Source organism: Limanda limanda, chromosome 10 (genome assembly GCF_963576545.1).
Source record: "Limanda limanda chromosome 10, fLimLim1.1, whole genome shotgun sequence".
In the NCBI taxonomy this organism is placed as follows: Eukaryota; Metazoa; Chordata; class Actinopteri; order Pleuronectiformes; family Pleuronectidae; genus Limanda; species Limanda limanda.
The window spans coordinates 1,903,317-1,908,978 of NC_083645.1; the positions used below are offsets into that span (position 1 = coordinate 1,903,317).

At 44.3% G+C, this 5,662-nt stretch overlaps 1 long non-coding RNA gene across 1 annotated transcript; it reads left to right on the top strand.

Moving 5' to 3' along the window:
- The first annotated feature begins 398 nt into the window (after window positions 1-398).
- Window positions 399-1,040, top strand: LOC133011969 (uncharacterized). Its single transcript, XR_009680783.1, has 3 exons — window positions 399-485; window positions 605-698; window positions 790-1,040. It is a non-coding gene; the product is annotated as an uncharacterized LOC133011969 (long non-coding RNA).
- Window positions 1,041-5,662: the final 4,622 nt, after the last annotated feature.

The window sequence follows — 5,662 nt, forward strand, 5'->3', positions numbered from 1 at the left end:
ACTCTGTTTTCGGGGTAAATAACTTGCTGAAGTCGACACGACGCTGTTCCCTGGAGGAGAAGATGAGTGCGTGTGGAAGCAGAGCCGCAGGCCCGGTGTGGACGAGTCGAGGCGGAGAAGACGGATGCACAGTCCCTGAGTTACGGTAAGAGCTAAGCTAGAGACGCCATGCTAACCACTAAGCTAACCCTACATCTGAAAGCATGTCCGCCACTCTTTGGGATAGCGAGAAAGTTGCTAAAATACGAATACAGCATCGAGTGCTGGAGCAGATCTAGTGCATGTGTAAATATGTATGAATTACTTAGATGTAACAGTTTGTTCTCGTTAAGTTTTTTCATCAACGTGACTTTTTTCTGTATGTTTTCACAGCCTCAGCCCCCCCCCCCCCACCACACACACACACACACACACACAAACAAAGAGGCGTTAGGCTGAGACGCTGAAAGTCCGGATTTAAAGTGCAGAAAATTAAGCCATTGAATGTAAGTAACTGTTTATGAATTGTTTTGGTGTTTTTTTGCTGTGGATCTTCAAACGGTGATGCAGCGCGGCTATTTCCGTTTATTAATAATAAAGTCATGTTACATGTGTTGTTTTCCAGCTGCCTGTCCATGACGTACAAAGACACACTATGAGCCAGTATGATCCGACCAGACCTTACATCAGCATTGAGGAGTTGTCGGAGAAGAAAGAGGGTAAGGTTATATTCATTAAATAATTTTCCAGTTACATGTAAAGGTGTATGTTGTCATTGAACTGTGCTAACTTTACTGAATGTGTTTACAGCTGATTGAAGCGGGACAGATGACATGGATCCATCCTTCCACAGCCAGGAGTGCACCGACCTGTGTCCCACACTTCATATAAGACTGGAAGCTACACTGGATCTCACAGCTACACACCACAGACGTCTACACACTGGAGAAGAGTCCCACAAAGAAGTCATGACCCAGAGGCTGCAGAGAAACATTTCAAGCCTCATCTGAGTTTTTGTACAATATTTTTGCTGTATGTAAATAAAGCTTTCACTCCACATATACCTTGTTCACATTTGTTCCCTGTACAATATGTTCACCTATAGCATCACATGAATGTTTAGTTTTAATTAACTGCAGTGCTTTTGGTAAAGGCTTACTTATAAATAATAATAAATATTAATATATACATTTTTATTATAAATATTGTGTGGGAGGGGCTTATCCCACGTGCGGAATGCTGTGACCCCACGTGTGCACTGCAATGACCCATAAGGTGACCAATAGCAACACTTCTACCAACCAATCACGAGTGACATTAGTTTCAAGGGTCTGTGGTTTCCTCCAATGGTGAGTAGAGAGAGGTTCTAGCCAGCGGCTGGACTCCGATTCATATGCTAATTAGATCACACGTCGCGATCGGTCCGCGAGGCTCAGCGAGCCCCCCCGCGGCTCTCTCCTTTGTTCTCCAAATCCCCCTTAAGGTCCGCAAACGCCGATAGACCCACCTTGTCTTCACTGGCGAACGCCGAGGTAACATCATGGAAACAGTTGGTTACAGCAGGGGATTAGGCCTGTCCGTAGAGGTTCACTGTGACAATAATACTGCTTTTCGTCTAGTGCCCTGGGCTATCAACCACCTCTGTTCCCAGACCAGGAGAGGGAGGTGGGCGTTCCTTCTGCTGAGGCATACATCCGTCGCTGCCGCCGGACATGGAAACGCACACGCTCGGCACTCCTGCTCTCCTCTGCCAGGATGAAGGTCCAAGCAGACAAACACCGCTCCCAACCCCCCCCTTATCGCCAGGGGCAGCAGGTGTGGCTCTCCACCCAAGACCTTCCCCTCAAGACTCAGTCCCGTAAGCTCTCTCCCCGCTTCATCGGACCCTTTCCCATCGCCGGAGTCATCAGTCCCACTGCTGTTCGTCTCAACCTCCCTGGACCCCTTCGCCGCATCCACCCCACCTTCCACGTTTCCTGAATCAAGCCATATATTTGTAGCCCCTTGCACCCTGCCCCCAAACCCCCCCCACCCCCACGTCTCATCGATGGTTCAGAGGCGCACACGGTGCGTCGATTGCTGGATGTTCGCCGCCGTGGCCGGGGTCTCCAGTACCTCGTGGACTGGGAGGGCTATGGCATCGAGGAGAGATCCTGGGTCCCATCTCGCTTCATCCTATGCCCAAACCTCCGCAAGGACTTTCACCGCCAGCACCCCATTCCGCCCAAGAAAACGCCTGGAGGCGTTCGTTAGGGGGGAGGTACTGTTAAGATCACGGTGCTCTAAGACTTTTTACTTTGTGCCTCCTGCATGTGTGTTGTTATTTCATGTGTTTCCCCTGTTTATTTATGTTGTCATATGCTTGTTGTGTTTACGTTGTCAGACCATGTGTTTTCTGTGATTGTCCGGAGACTCCGCCCTCTGCTGCTTCCCGCTCTTTGTCCCTCTCACCTGTTCCCTATCATCACCCTGAGTGTTTGCCTCATTTGTTCATCTGTGTCTTGCCTTTGTTCCTCCTCCTATATAAGCTCAGTCCTTCTGTTGTTCCCTGTCGGATTGTCTCGTTTGTTCCCTGTGAGAAGCCATGCCAGTTTTTTGAGGTCTGTTTACTTGATATGTTATTTGGATTTCTGATTTTTGAAACCTCTTTGTTTTTCCATTTTTTGGAATTCTGTTTTGCCTTTTTGGATCCTTGTTTTTGCCATTTTTTGAAAGAATAAAATAGTATTTTTTGCATTTGGTCTGCGATTGAGGGGGAGAGCACCTTGGCTGCATGCTCATCATAAAGGAGTTATGCTTAGGGCACCAAAATGGCTAGCAGCGGCACTGAGTCTCTTTGCACTTTGAGCCAAAAATTAGGCAGATGCTGAATCCAACCAAACACAAAGGTGAAACATTCAGTAAGGAATCCTGCATGTTTGTCACCACTGATGCTTCTTCTGAACAACAGAACAGATGATGATGATATGTTGCCTGCATATTGAAGTGCAATATGAATGTTTGTGTGAATATGACCTGTAGTGTAAAGCGCTTTGAGGGGTTAATAAGACTAGAAAAGCATCATATAAATACAGTAAGTTTCTGTTTGATTTGTCATGTTGAGTTTCTATAAAATTGCTCACAGGTTCATTTGCACTGCTAAACAGGTTTCTGCAAAAAAGCTAAAGCTGCTCCTGTGTCTCTGTTTTCCTCTTCCCTCTCTTGGCTAGGGGCGGACAGACAGCTTGGATGTGGGTTATGTGGCGGTTTGTAGAGAGCGACTCTCTGTTTCCTTCTCCCTGCCGTATGGACACGGACACACAGACAGCAAACAAGCCATGGTGATGATGGCTTGTGCCTGCTAGAGTAAACACAGGGGCAGGCACAGCCACACACTCCTGTTGGCGGTAACATGGCCCTCTGGCCTCTGTTCCACCTCACCAGACCACATTAGCTTTGCTGGATTGGCTCCTCAAACAACTCAGCGGTCCAATGTCCCCTCCACACCACAGGAACGAAGGTCTGCTTGGCCGCTGAGGCGGTGTCGGAAAAGTGAAATGGTGGTATCAGCTTAGATCAGTGATGGAGTCGCAACTTGCGACTCAGGGGTGTGTTTGACTGTGACAGCTGTGGAAACATACCCCTTCTGTTTTAATGTCTGTCCATGGCATGTCCTGGGTACTGTTATCACGATCACACAGCCTGAAAAAGTCGATTCACTTTAAATCTAACTTGCAGTTGAATGAGACCTGGCTAAGCCAATTTAAACTTAAACACTAATTGGACATTATTATGTCCAAAGATATGAACAGCTTTATTAATTCACAAAAGTGATGAGCTGGTGTTTGATCAGATTAGAGAATACATTAGTTGGGCTTCACTAACAGTCGCCTTATTTATCTTTCTACTTGTTGTCATACAAACCATCAAGACACATACTTTGGTGAATGAGCTTTGGACGTAATTATACAAAGGTATTTATTATCTCTTATCGAATAGACGGATATCCAGACTGTGATGTTGATAAAACCTGCCACCTAAAATCATATAAACTAATTTGTTGAGCTACATACATTTTCAGGAAAACATCATTGCTGCCTTGGTTATTTTCAGTGGAAAGTTTGTTTTTGTTGCAAGCTTTTGGAGGATGTAAGGTATGCTCTTCTTAAAATGCTCAGGACCTTGACCGCAGAGACCAATGTTTTCACCCTCCTCCTTAAGACAGCAAAAGCACTATTATCAGGCTTAACGAAAAATGTGCTTTCAGTTATATGTTGACAAAGTGAATATTGTCAAAGTCTTTATAAGGTTATCCCTGACTGACACACTCCCACCTTTGCTTAAGGTAGGCTTGGTCTTCGAGTTGTATGAAGACAACCATAAAAGACCTCAATCATATTTGAGTTAGTCATTGCTTGGACATGTGACTCATGCAGCATTCTCCTCCTTGGAATCACTTCCCTCTGGCAGAAGACTGCAGGCCATCAGATCCAAAACCTTATGCCACAGTAACATTTCTTCTCCCGACAGCACTGGGGGTCATCAGTAAGGTTTATGACCCCATCATTATACTGCATAAATGTCTTGTGACTGTGAAATCTGAACTTTTGATTATGAATAACAGTGGTACTGTGCAAGCGTTCAAATTAGTACATATATAACATCCATATTGTATATATCTGGTTCTAGTGTTTATAATAATCATATACTGTACCCTATGTGTATATGTATGCTCATGTTTACCACAGCAAAATCCTGACTCTGATTCTTCTCTTCCAGCCTGTTACTATTTTCAAAATCTACTTTCCTTTTAAAACACATTTTATTACATTACATTTCATTTGGCTGACGCTTTTATCCAAAGCGACCTACTATAAGTGCATATGGTATAGTCGGAAGAGATGTGTTTTTAGTTTGCTGCGGAAGATGTGTGAACTTTCTGATGTCCGAATTTCAATGGGGAACTCGTTCCACCATTCAGGAGCCAGGACAGCAAACAGTCGTGATTTTGATGAGTGTTTAGCTCGCAGTGAGGGTGCAACAAGCCGATTAGCCGAAGCGGAGTGAACGGGCTGTTGTGTAACGTTTGACCATGTCCTGGATGTAGATTTGACTGGGAGAAATCACAGCGGAGTCTAAATCACTGGTTGAGGGCTAAGTTCACACCGGACGCGCAGCGCAACTCCAATAATATCACATACTTTTGCTGTTATCAGCCTGCAGTAAAAATGGCATTTAATAATTTTTTTCAAGCATATACTTACTTGTTGCTCCAACATTAACTGCAATAGCGTCACAACCAGTGTTAATTTTGGCAGCTATTTTTGATTTAGTCTTAGTCTTTTGACGAAAATGCATATTAGTTTTAGTCTAGTTTTAGTCATTTTTATCCTTCTTAGTTTTAGTCTAGTTTTAGTCGACGAAAACAAATTACATTTTAGTCTAGTTTTAGTCGACGAAAACAAATTACATTTTAGTCTACTTTTAGTCGACGAAAACAAATTACATTTTAGTCTAGTTTTAGTCACATTTAATAGCCACATTAAACTCCTTATCTTCCCTTCTCAGGTCCAGGGACCCCCTGTGTTGTGTCTACAACTGCGTACTAGTCTAGCTTGCAGTACTTAGGTTGTCCATTAGATATCCCTCCTATAGGTCTATAGCAGGGGTCGGCAACCTTTACTATCAAAAGAGCCATTTTGCC